General features: G+C 40.8%; 1 protein-coding gene across 4 annotated transcripts in view; it reads left to right on the forward strand.

Moving 5' to 3' along the window:
• ATXN1 (ataxin 1) overlaps window positions 1–19,962 on the forward strand; it is a 508,626-nt gene that overhangs the window by 305,411 nt on the left and 183,253 nt on the right. The gene's annotated exons all lie outside the window — the stretch shown is intronic.

Here is a 19,962-nt window from a genome sequence, read left to right on the forward strand (position 1 = left end):
GAGTGGTTCAACGAAATATAGTATTGGTCAATTAATGATAACTTTCCTCTAAGGCAAATGTGAGCTCGGATGTTAACTATTTAGCTGTTTAACTTTGTGGTAATCCTACTTGCCTGCCACCAAATAGAGTGGAGTGGGTGTGCCAGGAACACTTCTGTTACAGACCTCATCTGAGAGGGCATATGTTCCTTTGTGCTCTTTCCAAACCACTGCACTTGCAGTGCCACGTCATGTGCTGAGACTTGATGCTACATCTGTTTTGCAGCTTGAGGCCAAAGTGCACCTGCAGGTGTGGGCTGGCCAGCTGCAGACCTGCCAGCCCCCACCGTGGGCTGTCAGCACCTGCAGTGCAATGGTTAACAGTTCTTTTGTAGCACATTATAATTTTGGCCTGCAGGCATGGAGACTTTGGGAGAAAAATTTATTCATTAAGAGCACCGTCATGGGGTATGATGGAGAGAAGTGTAAGAGCATGATTTTCTTTTAGAACTTGGGAACTTGGAGCTGGGTTCTCTTGAAGATTCCTGTGCTAGCTTTGGCTCTGGATCCATGTTCATTTAGGTTGTTGAGCTAAGTGCATTCATTTCCAAAACATTTCATTAGACATAGGCATTGTTCTAAGTGTAGTGTTAAGAGTCTGTCCATTATTTTATCACAACTATCAACAGAATCACTCTGTCTTAACAAGGGAACCCTTTGTCCTCCCTAGCTGGAGTAACTATTTTGGAACTTAATATATCTCCTTATCAAGATCCAGAGATGGTCCAGTTTCTGCCAATATATTGAATAGATTTAGAACATGGATTTCTGGTTCTCAGAGGGAGTGCCTTAGCATTGATCTTTCCTGGCCCAGATGTTGAGTTTGCATGAATGTGCATTTATTAGATGTGTGAACTTGAGGGTTTCCATTCCCTTCTTACCCAAGAGACGCCCAAAAAAGTTTATCCCTAGAGTGTTCCACAAATATAATGTGGGACTTTGAGACCTGCTGTTCTCTGGGGGAATCCAGGGGTCTTTGTAGAATTAAGAGATTGGTAAGACTGAAAAAAGGGCCTTAGGAGAATGGGGAAATGCCAATTCCATGCTTATGTTGCATTATTCATTTTGGAATAGAATAAATTATAGAGAAGGGTCTTTGGAAAGAAATGGAAGAAACAGTCAAGGGGTAGAATAAGGACCACTTAGAACTCATATGTACCCTTTGTGGCTATCTTGGTTTCCTGTTGGGGTCAAAGCAGTTCAATGTTGATGCTCAGGAGGCATGGAAGTATTACCCAAACTATTACAAGCCATTGGCTTTTACCAATTTGGAGGAAATGAAACAAAAACAAGAGCCATGATTTTTTTTTTTTTCCTAAAAGGAAGCCCGGAGACCTGGTCTCCCCATTGTAGGTTTGTACTGCATGCATGTAGACATTATAAAACATGAGTCACTGAGTTCTAGTTTATGGAACGTGATCGGTCTGAGTCCTGGGAACAATGCCGCCATTGTCTCAAAGCTTAAACGATAACTCACCATCGATGCTATCCCTTTAAAGGAAATCTGGGGAAATGCTCTTGCCAGCACTGCAATTTTACTTGCTAGAGGCCAAGTTGCAATGGCACGTATTGGTTCCATAGCAACAAATCTGTGCAGCCAGAAAAAAAAAATAATAAGGACTTTGGCAGTCAGGTTATCTTTTGCAGGACAAGTACTGCCTCGATGCCCCTTTGTATGTTCCATCTTATCCTCTCCTGCCTTTCCCTGCCCAGGGCCAGTGCAGAGAATGTGAACTTGGTAGTTGTTGCTTGCCCTGATGTCCTTCCTTGCCTCCCTTTCCCACTGAGTTGGGACTTGCCAAGGGAGAAGGTGGGGTTGGTAGTAAAATTCTGCAGACCACTGCTGTGCCAGCAGAGCTGGCAGAACCTCCCTGCCTCAGCAGTCTGATGGAGCTGGAGAGCCTGTGCTTTTCATTGCCGTGGTGAGGCAGCTCTGTGACAATACGGTGGGGCCAGCGAGTCCTCTGCAGTCCAGTCAGCTGCTCCTGGCTGGAATGTTGGTAGCGAAATGGAGCAGCATGAAATCTAGGGAAACCGAGTACTCGTTTAATATGCTACACGTATTTATGAGATACCATCAGTGTCAAGGGCAAAGCCAGGCTGAGGAGGGCTGTACGAAGAAACAGAATATATATTTCTTATCTTTAGGGAGCTTCTACCAGTTCTAATAACCAGCTTCTACTGGTTTCTAATTGCAGTTTCTCCACTGATGTATAGTTTGGGGCATTAACATTTCTTGGATGTTTTCTCATCTGCCGTGAAACTGTCCTTAAAAACTCTTAAAAAAAGTGTGTATATATATGTGTGTGTGTATATATATGTATATTTATGTATTTATGTATATATATGTATATATGTAATGTATGTGTGTGTATATATATATATATATATATATATATATATATAATTTGCCATTTTAATGATTTTTAAGTGTGCCATTCAGTGGCATTAATTACATTCACAGTATTGTGCAACCATCACCAATATCCATTACCAAAACTTTTTCATTACCGCAAACAGAACCTCTGTACCCACTAAGAAGTGGCTCCCCTTTTTCCCCTACCCATAGCCCCTGGTAATCTCTAATCAACTTGCTGTCCCTTTGAATTTGCTTGTTCTACATACTTCATACAAGTGGAATCATAAAATATCTGTCCTTTTGTGACTGGCTTCTTTCACTTAGCAAAATGGTTTCAAGTCCATCTGTGTTGTAGCATGTAGAGGACGTTAATCCTTTTTACAGCTGAATACTATCTCATTTTGTGGATGCACCATGTTTTGTTTATCCGTTCATCTGTTGTTGGACACTTGGGTTGTTTCCAATCTTTTGGAGATTATGAATAATGCTGCTGTGAAGATTCACATACAAATAACTGTTTGAGTCCTGTTTTCAGTTTTTGGGGTATGTACTTAGGAGGAGAATTGCTGGTTTGTTTGGTAATTCTCTGTTTAACTTTTTAAGCCTTTATCACTCTTGATTTCAGCAGATGCTTTTTTCTCTGCATTCCTGAAGCATTTTAGAAAATTGTTGTCATCCATTTAACACTTGTCTCATATTACCTTTTTTGCTACATATTTCTTTGCGGGCCTGAGCTGTCTTCCTAAGTAGAGGTGGATAAGCCCTTCAAGGTCAGGAACCATGTATCTTCTTCTTTATCTTTTTTAAAAAAATTTCTAATATGTAGAATTGGATCCTGCAGATATTAGGCATTCCATCATTTCATAATATTTGTTTATGATAACATTATATTCTCATCCTTCCTTATAAGGAATTGTTAGGCAAGTCTGTAAATGCATGGAAAATATTTCTAACTTCTCTAGAGAAAAGATAAATTCAAGATATTCTTTTTCCAGTGTAGTTTTTAAAAATTGTAGATGTGAAATCACAAAGTAAGAATATCTGAAGATTTCACATTTCCTTGTGTTTCTCTTTGTGGATACTAACCATAAACTCTGCACCCCAGGGTTTTACACTAGCATTGAAATAATCTTTTTTCCCACAACCACCTCCATGTTTGCTGTTTCTATTGATTTTGCTTCATTATATCAGTTGGGTCAGATTTCTCGGTCAAAACCCAAGCAATGTCTTTGGAGTTATTAAGAAGGAGATTCTAAGGATTTTTCATTAGGGTGACAGGTTTGATAGATTAGGCTGGTGATTCCATTTAGTTTTGGAGTCTGTTGGGGGAACGGTTTTTACCTGATAAAGACTTTAAAAAAGAGTTCTTTTCCCTGCTCAAGTTCTGAACCAATTGAGAAATAAGGCGAGAGTAAGGTAGATGGAAGTCAAAACATACCCATGTGACTCATAAAGCAAGAGTAAGTTAGAAGTGGTAATAACTGAGGGTAAAAATTAGAGCCACCTGCCTGCTCCCCAGTCTAGACATTGTAACGGTCCACCTGCAGGGAAGTGTTGACTCTGGGGCCACTGTGTGCATGAAGAAGGAAGGAGAAAGACACCGAAATCCACCATCCTCAAAATTTTGATAGATTAACTCTGCCCAGTGGAGTTAACTCTATCCATGGAGAAACGTGGGCACATTGGCTTTAGCCCCTAGTTGGGCAACACACTCCACATCTTTGAGGAAGAAAAACGGACAGAGGAAGAGGCCAGGAGGGTTTAGAGAAAATCCTCCATATGGAAAGTGGGGGGAAAGGGAGGGCATGGTGTCTCCTTCCCCCTCTGCCCACGTCCCTGGCTCTCTACATCCCAGTGAGACACATACCTCCCCCTTCATCCATTCTGGCTGTCTTCCCATTTGTGTTCTCTTCAAAGTTGTGAAATCATCTTGGTTTATGTATTTCTTTACTGCTTTATTATTGGTTTCCTCTTTTTAGAATATTAGCTCAGTGCAAGCAAAAACCTTGTCAATCTTATTTACTTCTGTATCCCAAGCTCTTAACACTGTGCCAAGCACATAGGAGGCATTTGAGAAGTATTTGTTGAATGATTGAATGCTGTTTTATTTATGCCTCTGCTCACACTTCTATCCTGGACATCCCTTGTGCCCCATCCTGCCTGGAATACACCTATTTGTATCTTAAGACTCAATTTAAGTATCATTTTTTCTATGGAGCTTTTCTTGGCTGCCTTTCAAAGAGGAAGGAGCACCTTCTTCCCCTGTAACTGGCCGGTTGCCAGTGTGTGCATGTGTGTTATGTGTGCATGTTTTCTCTCTGCCCCTTTCTCTTTCACTTTAATTCGCTTGTTTACATATCTATCACCTTTACTAGATTGTAAACTCCTGGAGGGCTGGGCAATCTCTTATTCATCCTTCTTTGTCTGATATCTGCCACGTGGTAAGTTCTCAGTGGATAATAATACTGTCTTAGCATTGTAAGTGCTTACAAACATGCCAGGTACTGCTGTTATCTTAGTGCTTAACTTCCCAGCTATCCTACATACAATAACTTGTATAATCCTCATGTCCTAGTTGCTAATGCTGCCGGAATGCAAAACACCAGAAATGGATTGGCTTTTATAAAGGGGGTTTATTTGGTTACACAGTTACAGTCTTAAGGCCATAAAGTGTCCAAGGTAACCCATCAACAATTGGGTACCTTCACTGGAGGATGGCCAGTGGCATGTGGAAAACCTGTTAGTTGGGAAGGCACGTGGCTGGCGTCTACTCCAGAGTTACGGTTTCAAAATGGCTTTCTCCCAGGATGTTCCCCCCTAAGCTTCAGCTCCTCAAAAATGTCACTCGTAGTTGCTCTTGGGGCATTTGTCCTCTGTTAGCTTCTCTGGAGCACAAGTCTGCTTTCAAAGGCCATCTCCAAAATGTCTCTGTAAGCTAAAGCTCCTCTCTCAGCTCCTGTGTGTTCTTCAAAGTGTCCCTCTTGGCTGTAGCAAGTTCACTCCTTCTGTCTGAGCTTATATAGTGCTCTAGTAAACTAATCAAGGCCCATGCTGAATGGGCAAGGCCACACCTCCATGGAAATTATCCAATCAGAGTTATCACCCACAGTTGGGTGGGGCGCATCTCCATGGAAACAACCTAATCCAAACATTCCAACTTAATCAATACTAATATCTCTGCCCCCACAAGATTGCATCAAAGATAATGGCATTTAGAGGGACATAATACATTCAAACTGGCACACCTCACAACAACTTTATAAGGTCTGTGTTATTTTTAACTCCCATTTTATGGGAAAGGAAACTGGGACATGAAGAGGTTAAGTAACTGGCCCAGTGTTTCACAGCTACTCTGATTCCATAGCTGTTATTCACTGCTGCTGCTCAGAGAATGCCTGCTTACATAAATGAATGAATGAGAATCCCAGAAGCCTAGACCTAAATCATTAAATATGTCCAAAGACATAGGGATCAACACAAATAAGAGAATAAGAAACAGCCATCAAGTCAACCTATGATTAGCCATGGTTGATATAGAACCCTGAGGCTATGAGTGAACTGAATCCACAGAAAAATCCCTAACATTTTATTATAGCCGTTGCACTTAATTCCTGATTTTCCATGCCAGCCAAGTGATGTGGGTTAATGAAAATAAAATAATTGTCATTATATTTTGGGAATTATTTCCTAATGAGAAAATATTAAATCATCATTTATGAGTTAAATAGCTCCTTGTATGCTTGGCTCACTCCCAAATTTGGGGGAGAGTGGATGACTAGAAGGAAGTGAGTTGGAGAGTGAGAAGGACATCCTAAAAATGTAAGACAAGGTCACCTTATTCAAGATGCTTTTCCAGCCTCATTGAAGAGGCAAGGCCACAGATATAGATAAATTTAAGAAAATTAAAAGAAATAAAGAGCATTAAACGAAAGAGCTCTCACAAGATTATTACACATAATTAATTGCCAAATGATGATATTATAGAAAATGAGAGCTATATATTAGCCAAGATAGGATAGGTTATGCTGCAGAAACAATCATCCGTAAAAATCTCAGTGGCTTAACAAAATAAACATTTATTTCTCACTCATACAGTGTCTGCCGTGGATCTGATGTCTTTAAAAAAAAACTGTCTTCCATGCATAACTCCTTTTCCAGCTGCTTTGCTCTTTCTATCCTATATCTAGGTGCCTCTTTCATGATCTCAGAGAAAGAGAAAAAACTGGAGAATTGCACCAGCAATTAAACGCTCCAGCTCTTTGTCCTGGAAAGGATACCTGTCACTCACTAAGTCTGAGGAATTGCATAAAGCCTCTTTCCTAAGCAGGTCCTGTTATTTCAGTCCTCTCATTCATTTTTGTTGTTCTCTCACCCAGCACACAGTAAGTGATCAGTGGATATTTGTAGAGTGAACACGGAAATGAATTGTCATCCTTGTTGAAAGTGTTTAAAGCAGTAACACAGGTGACGGCCCCAGAAATCCAGACTTAGTAAAATCAAGTAAAGCTCAAAGATATTTACTAAGTGTGAAACAGCCTTAATAAAAAATAACAACTTAGCTAACATCAATCAGCCGTGGTGGGTGGAAAATCATAAGAACTGGACAAATTAAATCCGATTTAATTGGAAGCCCCCACCTTCCAGACTTGAGTTCTGTCTCAGCCACACCTCAGTTTTGCTCAGCGTTGCAGCTCACCTGTTATTTGGCACCATCCTGCCTTCCTTATTTAAGGAGAGGTTCACCTGTCCATGTACTTCGTGATTCCAGGCCAGGTGTGTGTCTTCCCCACACAGCCTCTGTCCTGGGTCCCCGCTCTTTCTCTTTTACCTGCTGCCTCACACTCTGGGATCCTGAGGATGGGCCACCACTGGCTTCTGAACAGCAGGCAGGAGTTCAGGACAGGGGTGGATGCCACGAACAAAGCATGGCGGCCCGAGTGCATGTACGTTGGAATGTCCATGTGTGACTCAGCATGGAGAGTGGGGAGCCCTCAGAGAGAGTGTGGGAGATTGCATTGGCAAGGAAGGTTGGGACCACACTGCATGGGTCTGGTCAAGGAATGGACCTCCCAACCATGTCTTATTAGATAGTATTTGGTCAAGAGAAATGTGTGCGCAATGAGGACACATGATCACAGCCACTGACAAATTCTCAGAAAGTGGGGCTCATTGCTCCTTTCTGGTTTGGGGGTATTGGGGTGGGGCTGGGGGTTCTAAGCTGCTCTGCTGTCACCCCTTAAATGTGGAAAGGGCAGGGCTGTAGAGAGAGGCCTGGTTGGGGATTGGCGGTCACTGGAGATTTTCCAGCGAGTTGGTGATGTGATCAACAGTGTCTCAGTGAGCTTAGCTCTACGGCTGCGCCCATGGTCCGTTAGAGGGTCGTGAGAAACCAGAGCCGGGGGCCCGATTAGGAGGCTGTGGCAGACACCGGGAGATAAGGCTTTGAGACCTGTTGGTGGTGGGGGGTGGGGCATTAGGAAGGGGCAGACCTGGGAGCCACTGCCAAGAAAGACTTGACCGAAACTGGGTGACCGTTTGGCCAGAAGAAACAAGGGAAGATGTCTGAGATAACTGAATTTTTGCGTTCCTGGTAGCTACTGAAGGTGTCCTGTATTGTATTTTTTTAAAAAGATTATTTTAATAACAGTGTCGTTTTGGGCATTGAGGTTTCTCTGGCAGGAATGGGGCACAGCCCTGAAACAAGGCAAAACCCTGTAGTGAACTGAGTGTGTCTTAACCCCACCCTTGCACACACACTCCCTTCCTTCTCCTGCCCCTCCCTCCCCAAGTAAACGTTTAGGATCAAAAAATCACCAGCAAAATTGTCAGGCTGAAATTTCATCCCTATCCTGGCCCTCTAGTGGAGGTAAAACGGCTTAACTGTGGGTAAGAGAAGGAAATCCAATTTGTGGTTTGCTGAGTCCAGGCCCTGAAAAGAGAGAGCTTACTGTCATTCCTGGAGAACGTCTCCTGCCGGCTTGCCTGGCTACCAGACGCAAACGCCTCCGGCCCTGGGAAATAAGTGGTAAATGTTTTGCCAATCGGTAAAATTTTTGCAAGATGATGATCTTTTTTTTTAGATTCACACGGCCACTGCCCACCACTTTCCTTTTGGTCAGACAAGAGAGGGCCAGCTTTGATTTGTGAGAAAGGAGAAGGAATGCTGTCTGATGGGAGAGAGGAGGAATGGCTTGCACTCCTGTTTTACTCTCAGCGGCTGGTTGTGTCTGTCTTTGTAGGCGCCTGTTTCGAGGCGTGGAAGTCAGGCTAATGGGAGAAACTAAGATTCCGTGCAACTCACACACAGGAACTCCTTTAGTGCCTGGGTTCTCTGGGATTCGAGGGTCCCGCAACCTGCAATCTGTTTCCCTGAATAAAGGGTGGAGCTGAACAGATGCTACTGGGGGAAAAGAGCAACCCTAATGTGTTGCCTTTCTTCCCTGCTCTCCGTGTGGGTCTGTGAAGCTGGCACCACCTTCCTCCTCCCCTCTGCTGGCCAAAGGGGCAGAAGTATCACAGAGTAAAGGGCTTTGACATCACTGTCTCACCCTTGCAACCATCCTTGCCCCTTCTAACGCTGTCTGGTTGGTTACACCTCCAGCTTACACCAGGGGTGCCTGAGCTACTACTCTGAGGGCATTACCCCTTCTTCAAACTGAACAAAGCATAGCACCCCATTTGGCATGAAGATGTTTGGCATTCCTGCTAATTCCAGTCCCTCTTACCTATCCATAAAATCATCACAGTTTGTTAGATTGATTTGTAAGTAGGATTTCTTTAAAATGATAAGATGATTAGAAGCCTCTAATTTTGCAGGGGAGCTGTATTTTAAACAGAAAGGCCAAACTTCTTATAGATTTTTACATATTATAAGAAAAAGGTGGACATTTGTTTCATTCCTCATTTTTTATAGTTTGAGTGTAATTCCTCATTAATACTAGAGACTTCCAACATTTCAAATTTCCAGTGATACATGTATTCTTCTTTTGATGTGCTTTGCATAGAAACGAAAGCAGGGACAGGCTTCAGAGTAAACTGACCTCACAGTCATGAGGCTTTTGAATACTCTCCATTAGCGTGAACAGTAATCTCTGTCCTATTGGATTTTGTTTGAAAGGACGGACACTGTTTAATGGTGATAAACATGTTGCTGGACATATAATGTGCCTCCTTAACTCAGGAACTGAAAAATGTACACTCAAGATGAATTCTGTTGCCATAGAGGGGATTCTAATGCCCCAAACATTTCCCTAGCGATTGGCTGATATTTTGGCATGTGCTTTTGCACTGAGAGAGCAGATACCTAATGGGTATTTTACTGACTGAGCCTTCTGTTTCAGTGTTGATCCCTGGGGGCCTCACAACCACATCTTGCTGCTTAGTTTTTGGTCCAGAGAAACCAAAGTGCAAGGAAGACACGTGATTAAAACCACTAACAAATTCCTAGAAAGTGATGCCTGTTGTTCATTTTTAGCTTGGTGTTGGTGACCGGGTGGGGTCTAAGCTGCACTGCATTTTAAAGCGTATTCTGCTGCAGTGACTTCCGGTTTGGGCTCTCACCCTGACAGGGCACTGGTGTTTGTTGCTGTTGGTGACTGGTGGGTAGGACTCTGAGAAACCAGCTACTTCTCTTGTCCATTCCATTCCTGTTGGTTTTTTAGTTTATTTTTGGAGAATTGAAGAAGGCTTGCATCCCAAAATTGGCTGTATCTTAAAAGACAGTACCTGTTAAGTTCCAAACTTGAAAATGCTGTTTGTTTTAAATGTATTTGAAAAACTGATGTACACTGACATTGTCCTTGAGGGAGAATGGTAAGCAAAAGTTACTTTGCTTTTAATTTAAAATGCATACTTTCCTTGGAGTTGAGAGGTGATTTGAGATGTTCCTGTTTTCACATTCAGCTATTTCATGGTTCTGTGATCATAATAAATTCCATAGCTTCCAAACATTATAGCAAAGTGTTGTCTTCTGCAGGAGTTATTTATGGATACTCAAACAAATGTTGCGCTCTGAGGAAGAGCCATGTATGAAAACTATGCAGCAAAACCTTTCATATCAGCCTTGGTGGCCAAACTTCTGAGGAGCTGGCTTTGAGGTAATCATTTCCTCACCACCGTGAGGCTGAGTTGAGGGGGAGGACCTTGTGGGTTTCTGCTACCAACAAACACCTGGCTGCCATGCCTGGTAATTAAACTCATAAGTATAGTGCTGAAATTAGTGGGGTCTGGGGGAGGGAGAGAGGGGGGCACTGCACTCCAGTCAGAGCCTTGCCATTGTGTGTTTAGGTGCAGAAGGAAGCCAAGTGCCTGAGAAGACCCCCTTGGTTGCCAGAGCAACACTAAGGCAGTGAGGTGGTGTGGGGTTGACCATCCAGCCTCTTCCCACCGGTTCTCCTCAGAGCTGGGTTCTGTTTTGTTCCATCCTCCCCAACCTCCCTTCTCTTTCTCCTGCTTCCTAGAAGATACTTTCGCTGTGGGTATATTATCCATTGGAACTTCTGAGAACAAAAGCAAACAGAAAGGAGAAGAAGGTGGAAATTTCAATCTTCTATCATGGCTGGGATGATTCTGAGGGAGAGTGGATAGTGGAGGGTGTAGACATTGAATTAGTGGAAATTGAGCAACCTGAAGGAAATAGATGCCAACTCCTCATCCTGCACATTCAAGCTTATTTACTTAAATTTCTATTGTGTTAAAACACAAAGGAATGTAAATGTAATTTCACATAATTGAAGCTGTTTGCTCCCTGAGGGAAAGATTGTACCATACAATGGGTTGGATTAACAACAGGAATTTATTGGCTCATGGTGTCAGAGGCCAGAAGGCTTCCTTCCTCCTGGGGTCGCTGTCTTCTGGCTGGCTGGCAATTTTGGGGGTTCTTTGGCTTTTTTGGCACACCAGGGTGCCTTCTCCTTTCTCTTCTGGGTTGCATTGACTTCCACCTTCTTGTTTCTCCCGTGGGTTCTGTGTCTTTCCGTGAAGTTCTCCGGAAACAGGATTGAGGCCCATCCTGAGTCAGTTGGGCCGCACTTGAACTTAAGTAACCTTGTCAGTCAAGCTCCTATTTATAACAGGTTCACCCCAACAGGAATGGATTAAGATTAAGAAAATGTTTTTCTGGGGTACATAACTCCAACCACCACAAATATTGTTGCAGCTGCCCTGTTAATTCACATATAAAATATATTCTCTTTGAATTATAGAAGTGACGATTATTTCATTCACATCTTAAAACTCTCTAGTAGTATGGTGCCCTTTAAAAAGGACTTTTCCCCCAATTCTACCATGTCCTATTAAATAAATGAGAACCTACTTTTTGGTAATTAAGTAGTGAAATATCAAGTTCGTATTTTCCTTTTGTGGTTTGTTTACCATGTAAGAAAAAAAGCAGAAGCCTTGTCACAGTACAAAGAAAGTCATGCTATTGGTATATCAAATTAAGACAGATCTGACTACAGCACGTCTGTATAGAAGTCTACTGGATGGTGATAGAAAACTCTTAAAACTTTGAGGTAAATATCTTTACAGGCAAACCATTTACTAAAGTGGGAGAATTGTACTATTGGCAATAGTGGGCAGGCCGTCTACTGACATCCCATCCACAAAAGACAAGCTTTATAAAAATGCAACATCTTCCCAGATATTTCAGTGGCCATGGCAAAACTTGCTTTCCTCACTCAGTTGATATAGTTAAAGAGGAATTAATATAATTGAAGCAACTATTCACTCAAAACTATCTTTGCATTAATTATGTAAATTATGTTTCTAAAAATTTTATTGTGGTACTATATATATATGATAAAATTTGTCACCCGGGGTTTTGTGAAAATGCAGAGTCTGTCTTCTAGGTCTGAGGTGGGTGGGGCTCAAGAGTCTGCATTTCCCAGAAGGTCCCAGGTGATGCCAGTGCTGCTGGCCCCAGGACTACCTTTAAGTAGCAGGTACCAGCTGAATCAGAGGACAGAAACATGAATGAGCCACAGAATCTGTCCTCATGAATCTTATGATCCAGAAAGGGACTAGAAAAAAGTAAATGATTAATTATGGCATAAAGCAGAATGTGATGTAAAAAGAAATAAAATGAAATAGAGTTAACAAGACTAAGAGATGTAAAATAGGGTCGAGGGGCATTCTGGAAATTACTCTTAAGCAAATATCAGCCAGATATCACAAACTGCCAGAGCTTGCAAAGCCTCAAGCAACAGTGTTCCTCAAAATCCTGAGGACATCCAGATCATAAAACAAACCACAAGATAAAGAGCTTAGTTAACTATCTAACTTGAAGGACAGCCAGAGTACCCTTGCCTGGAAATGCCAAGATGGGACATGATTTGGGTTGCTACCTGAATCTGTGCTCCCCGAATTGCAATTTTAAGACCCCCAAAAAGTGCCTTGTTGCCTCACAGCTTAGTTTATTTCTCTGTTTCTAGTGGAAACATGTAACAAAAGTAAAACCTGCTTTTCCCTTTTTTTTTTTAAAGATAGACCTGATTGCTTTTGATTGGTAAGATAAGGTAACTTCATGGGGAAGGTGATTTTGGAATTGGACTTCAGTTTTGGTTAGTTTGTAACAGGTTTGGGTAGGTGTGGCAAGGACAAATAAAACAAAAGGCACAGAATCTGGAAAGTGAAGAGAACGTCCGGAGAACAAGGAAAGCGCATTCTGCTCGTGATAAAGAAAAAGTGGGGGGATACAGTTGGAAAGGCTTTGAAGCCATATTGCAGATTCTTGGGCAGTCTAGGATGAAAACTTTGGACTTCATTCAGGAAGGAAAGAAGAAAACCAGTAATGAAAGATTCTGAAACAAGAAAATAACCTGACTGAAACTACAATTTTAAGAAGCTTGATCTGAATATATAGGATAGATAGGAATGAGGAGAGAATCACACTCTAGATAGGAAATGATAGGAGAGAAAAAATGATTGGTGTTAGCAATAGAGAGAATAAAGGATAAATAGGATATGGATTGGGAAGGAACTGAAGGCAAAGGAGGACATCAGGGTTTCAGGGCTCAATGGTTAGAAGAATGGCTGCAAAATAACCAGAAATAGGAAAGTCAGAATGCGTTACTGAATGTTTTTAAGCAGGAAAAGGACATGATTTGAATGACATGATTACCCAATCTTTTTCAACACCCCAAACAGAAACTCTGGACCTATTAAGCTGTAACTCCCCATCTTCCCTTCCCCTACCCCCTGGTGACCTCTAACCCACTTTATGTCTCTACAGACCTGCCCGCTAGATACTTCATATAAGTGGACTCATACAATATTTGTCCTTTTGGCTCCTTGTGATGAACCACACCTTAACCACTTACTGTATCACTTTTGAAACTAATCTTTAAGATGCTTTTTTATTTATAATGGCATCCAACACTTGCAACTGTGAAGTCATACTCTCAAGAATAATTCCTAGTTATGTTTATTTACTTCCTTTTTCAAAAATCAGTTCTGTTCAGTGACTTCTGTAAGCATGCAAAACTAGCATTGATGGAAACTGTTTCATAAATAATATGGATATATGAATATTCATAGTAAATGTCTTCCATAAATAATACTTTATTGTTCAAAATAAAATATTTAAGGGACTAATGATATGATAAAGTTGGTAAGGACTCAAAAATTAAGTTGGCTCAGTCTTTTCAAAGGGTTGCATTTGGGAAAAACCTTACCTTATGTAAGGTTATAAACTTGACTTTGGAGACTTAAAGAGATATAAAAATATAAGGAAGAGCATCCATATGATTCACTAAGAGTCCTTAAGCACTAAAATAATAATTGAACCCATTTTTTATAAATGTTTGTTCAGAAAAAATACTTAATTGGCATGTTTGAAGTTCAGTCTTTTCTAGAAGCATGAGAAAAGTTCAAGGTTCCTTTAGACCTGGTAATGCTTTGTTTGGGTAATGCCTTTTATCCATCTTATTTATTTATTCATTAATTTCAAGCACCTTTTATAATCCATAGAATTTCTATGTACCACATCACAGAAATTCTTTGTTTCATCAATTTGGATCACTAGGGAAAGAATAGCTCCAGATATTAAATTGAAAAGACTTGCATTACCTTAAAAATAGTACAAACTGCTATTGAAAGTACTTAACCTGAAATTTGATTCACTAATTGAACACCATTAAATTCTGAGACTCAGAGGATGCTCTCCTTGTGCAGTCATAATTTGGATAAGAAGAACAGGGCCCTAAAGAAGCAGCCCTAATATATAGCATAGAAGTAGCTATATATTAGAGGTAGCATCTATAGCTGGCATTTGGTTGCCAGCCAGCCATTTGTCCATCTGATGTCTGTCATCCATCCATCCATCCATCCATCCATCCATCCATCCATCCATAATTCCATCATTTGGTTTATTTTACCCATATCAATGTTGTTGAATGACATTATTAATAATGGTACCCTTTACTGTCTTAGCATAGAGGAGAATTAGGTAAAATTAAGTATTATAAAAATTTTCCTTTCTTACCTCAAAGGCCCACTAGACCATGATTTTTCACTGAGCCTCCACTGAAACAAATAATAAAATGTTCATTGCACATCTTTGACCTGGGAATTGCAAAGTGATTTACCAACATTAACTCATCAATCCTCTTAACATTTCTGTACAAGACATTAATATTTCCGAACTCATCATGTAAATGGAGTCTATGTTTTCCAGGGAGTTTAAATGTCTTGGTTATCATTAAATACCAGTGAGAAGAGTTAAAGCCCAAATCATCCTCTTCTGAACAACTGCTTGTTGTGGCCCAGCCTGCACAAGAATGTCTTATTTTCTGGAATCTAAAAATGGGGGGAAGAAAAGGAGCCACTTTTTAAATTTTACAAATAAAGTCATACTAGAGTAAAATCGATTGAACCCCAAATGGCCATTTTTTTTAACCTCCCCCCTTTTCTTTCATTTGATTCAGTGCTTAAAGGAACGATTTACTTGAAATGATGGTGGCTGCTCCGTGTCACTCAAATGATAAGTCTCAGAGCATGGGAACAAATGGAAATAACTTGCCAGCTAAAAGGCCACATTTCTTTTTTTTCCCTAGAAATAGTTCTCGTTTTTCCAGTGTTTCGATGTTCTTCCACTCCTGTTTAACTCCGCTTATAGTAAACTCCGATGCCAAGGTTTTCTGTGAGTTCCCTGCCACAATCACAATGCTTTCAGCCTGGCCTCTCTGCTAGAATTAGGCACTGCCCTGTAGATGAAGTGGAAAAGGAGACTCACGGAAAGATTATTTCTTCCGAGCGGTAATGGATGGTGTGCATCATTGACCATTCCTGGGTAGGTGGAGGTTTTTATAAGAAAGCCAAGATTTTTATAATACATTTAGTCTGGCAAGTGAAGCAACACTAAAATTCCTTAAATGTTTAAAAGGTAGCAGTATAGTAATATATGTTCTCAATCATCTTAAGTTATCCCTGAGACCCTAATTTGCTTTTTCTTTACACTATTAGTCCTCACTGAGCATGCTTTTGGAATAGGGGCCTCGTAACAACATACATGGGTCAGTTATAGTATATTGCAGGAAATGTAAGTACTCTGTAAATGGCCAACTGCAGTTTTGTAAGGAACAAAGTCTCCTTTTTCAACATATTTGGCTTGTGTTCATATTAAATCCCCCTCTTTTTTATTGTAAGAGGAAGTTTCAAGATCTCATTGCTGTATTTAATTTTCTAATTTAGTAGGCTATTGGTGCACTTAACCTCTCACATAAAGCATAGATAAGTTCTTTACCTTATTAAATTTTTTTATGTTTCCTACCAAATGAAAGAATTCTTAAAAACAATACTGATATCAGGACTCTACCTAGGCCAACAGGGCCCTTTTCCATGCTGTTTGCTTATTTCTTGGTGAAAGAAAATCTGGTGGCATGATGCTGGCCTGTTAAATTTGACAAGTGGTAGGTCGGTATTTTGACTTGTCAGGAAAGCTGACTTCTGGATTATTCAGACAGTGTCTTCTTTCAGGCAAGGACCCACTGGATCCCAAATGGATATCTAGATGTCTGGGCTGCCTGCAGTCGAGAGGGAGAACTTTGGCTTGTATCCAGCTGAGTTTTGTCCCCTTGTGCGGTGGCCTCTGTGGCTATACATAATTATCTGTTGTGCAGTAGAGAGGGGTTGCAATGATTCAAACTTGAAAATAGAACTAGAGCTAAAGCTACAAAGGAAGAGCACCAAACACAGGGGGAGGTGGTCTCTTTCTATTTTCTGCAGCCCAAACCAACCATGCCAAGTGGAACAGCAAGTGTGTTCAGCTTTTTCCCCATGAGGGCCCCATAGAAAGGTCAGAAAGACACCAAATATTGGTGCAGGAAGGAGGTCAGGAATAACTTAACCCAGTTTTAATTTTAATTTTCCCCTATGAAATTTGACACCCGCCTGGGGAGCCTGAACCCGGAGAAGCGAACAGACTTCCCTAGGGTATCTGCTTGGCGTCGGATCCAGATCTGGGGACCAAGTCTCTGCCTTACTGCCGGCTTCTTACTCTCCAAGGGTGAATCCTCACGGTGTGCAAGGCCTTTTACTTCCGGGATTCTGTTTTATATATGTCTAAGTCTACAACTGAAAATTCAATCCTTATATAAAAGCATTTTAAACTGAGAAATGAAATACGAATATGAAATATGTGCCAGCTTTCTGAGTTCTCGACACCATTGACTATAAGATATGCCATAGATTTAACGATTAGTTTCCTGAGAGAAATAAAGAAATCTGTATATGACAACTCCTAATTTCAAAAATGTTAAAATGTGAAAAACAAAATCATGTTTTTATCACATATAAGCCATGTGTGTTACATATAAGATATTTTGCACACTATTTTACACACACGCTCCTGTTGTTACTCCTGGGCCCGAAACAGTCCCAGGAGTAACTGCTAACAGTAACTGACTGCAGTTATGGTAACTAACAGTTATGGACAGTAATGGCAACTCACAATCCATTTTAATGGGAATCAGTTAGTATTTAGGAAAATAATCCAAAAAAATTCATTTTGAGCAACCCAAACTACTAGTTGGCAGCTAAGCTAGTAGGCAGGAGTTTTGCTTACCACTTCTCAGCCGCATTTACTACATTTCTCATTAAGGAACGTCCTAAGTGTGGATGAAAAAGCCCTGAGATATATAGCAGAACTTGGGTCATCCACAACCTGCATTATTAAAACTACATTATGAAGAATTTTATAAATACATATGTATGCCTGTGTGCATATGTATATATGCATATGTGTATGTATATAAAGGTTTTCTATTGGCTTGATGAAAGCACACCATGCCATGTCATCCATTCTTCCATCTTCATTCATTCATTTGTTCAGCAGTCTTTTATTAAGTCCCCTTTTTATGCATGGAGACCTGTGCAGAATAGGGGCTTAAATCCCTGTGCTTGTGTGATTCATAGCCTGGTGTAACTGAAAGCTACATGAGCCGTGATTACTCCCCAGCATGGTAGGAGCAAACACGAATGTATATATGGAGTGAAGACAACACCCAGCAGTGCCGAGTTGTGGGGTGTCTTGACATTGGCATCTGCCAAGTAGGAGAGGAACTTATGGGAATACCTCCTGAAGGCGACAGCATGGGCAGAGCGTGGCGTGGGGTGGGCAAACGGTTTTGGGAAAGAGGAGCTCCTAGGCTGTGAAGGTAAGTTGCGAGTTGTAGAGGGCCCTGTAAATATCTTAAGGAGGTCAGGCCACAATCTCCAAGGCCCTAAGGAGTCCTCAAAGCCCCACCCCCATGCCCGCAAGGCTGCCTTCACCTGGTGATGGTGATGGGGGGTGTGCAGGAACCGATTAGTCAACCTAAAGAGCTCAATTTTATTTGTTTTAGGTATTCGGTGTCTGTATCCGTCAAGGTTCTCCAGAGAAACAGAACCGATAGGATATATGTGTACATGCGTATATATGTATACATATATATAAAGAGATTTATTATAGGAAATGGGCTCACATGATTATGGGAAATGGCAAGTCCCAATTGTGTAAGGCAGGCCAGAGAGTGGAAATTCTGGTAGGAGTGACATTGAAGTCTTGGGTCCAATCTTCTTAAGCTGGAATATCAGAAAATCAGGAAGGAATGGGAGGTGTAGTCTTGAGGCAAAATTCCTTCTGATTTCTGGAACCATCAGCACTCACTCTTAAGGCCTCCAGCTGACTGGATGAGGCCCACCCACAATTTCGTAGGTGGTCTCCTTTACTTAAGGGTTGTAGATGCTTATCCCATCTACGAAATACCTCCACACAACATCTAGGCCAGTGTTTGACCAAACAAAGGGACGCCGTAACATCACCATGCTGATACCTGAAATTAATCATCACAGTTTCTGTGTAAGATTTTGTTTGAAGGGAGGGTTCTGACTTCAAAAACACACGGTCGAAACTCACTTGTGTTGGTGATGAAACATCAACAATTATTAGATATTGTGACAGGTTTGTGTTTTAAAAATCGGTATTCTGCATGCAAACAATGAACATGTTCTATTCATTTCTGAACCCTGAACCTCACCTGGCAGTCTTTTGCACATTGGTAAGTGCTCACCGAAATAGTCAGTGGGGTTATTTTAGGGATATGATTTGTGTACTGTTGCCATAAGGGGCAATTGAAATACCATATTGCCCAATAACCAAGGGATTTGTAGAATTATAAACTACTTTCCTCATATTCTTTTTTTTCCTGTGGAAGATTGGACTGCAATAATTACTTTGTCTGAGTTTCCTGTTGATGTTTTTGAGACATTAGGTTTCATAATTTGATGCCTTGGACCTAGTTGACAACTCTGGTTTTATATGCAGGGTTGAGCTTTGTGGAAAATAACAGTTAATTATATTTTTTTAATGCTTAAAATGATATGCTAGGCAAGTTTTGTTTCTTTATGGACGATAGCCAGAATCCTACTGTTTTTCAATTTGTTTAAATGCAACAGCTTATACAACATATGTACATGTTTAGTTGAAGATAAAGGATATCATTATTTTTAGCCTATTACAAAGAAAACTACATTTTCTCTTAAATGTCTTGATATAAAGTAATTTGAACACAATTTCTGCACAAATCATTTTCAAGAGATTGGCTGTCAAATGTATTTTTTTAAAGTAGCACTTTCATAAGAACCAATGAGACTTTGGAAATTTAGATATAGTCTAAGCCTGAAATGTGGTTGAAGATGTCAGTTTTTAAACAGCAGTTGGAGAAGTAGTTAGCTTAAAAGTATAGCAATTCAGAGCATACTGAGAATGATTTTGAAGAGTAGAGTCTTGATACAGTGGAAAGAAAGTTGACAGATTCACTACAGTTCGGAGAGAAGCAGATAAAACTCCCACTTATGAAAACTTTCTCATATAACCAACTTCTTATGCTGACCTAAGAAAACCTCTGGCACATCATTACTCTGTTTTAGCTCCTAAATCTACTCTACAGAAATTCTTCCTGTTTCCTTCGGTAGTAAAGCACAGACATAGAACAATAGCTTTGCCACCTCCTTTGTTTTAAGGACTAATAAATTAGGCCTATAAAAAACGACACGACTGAAATCCATTTTTCCCTTAAGCCCAGTGT

This window comes from Choloepus didactylus, chromosome 7 (genome assembly GCF_015220235.1).
Source record: "Choloepus didactylus isolate mChoDid1 chromosome 7, mChoDid1.pri, whole genome shotgun sequence".
Classification (NCBI taxonomy): domain Eukaryota; kingdom Metazoa; phylum Chordata; class Mammalia; order Pilosa; family Megalonychidae; genus Choloepus; species Choloepus didactylus.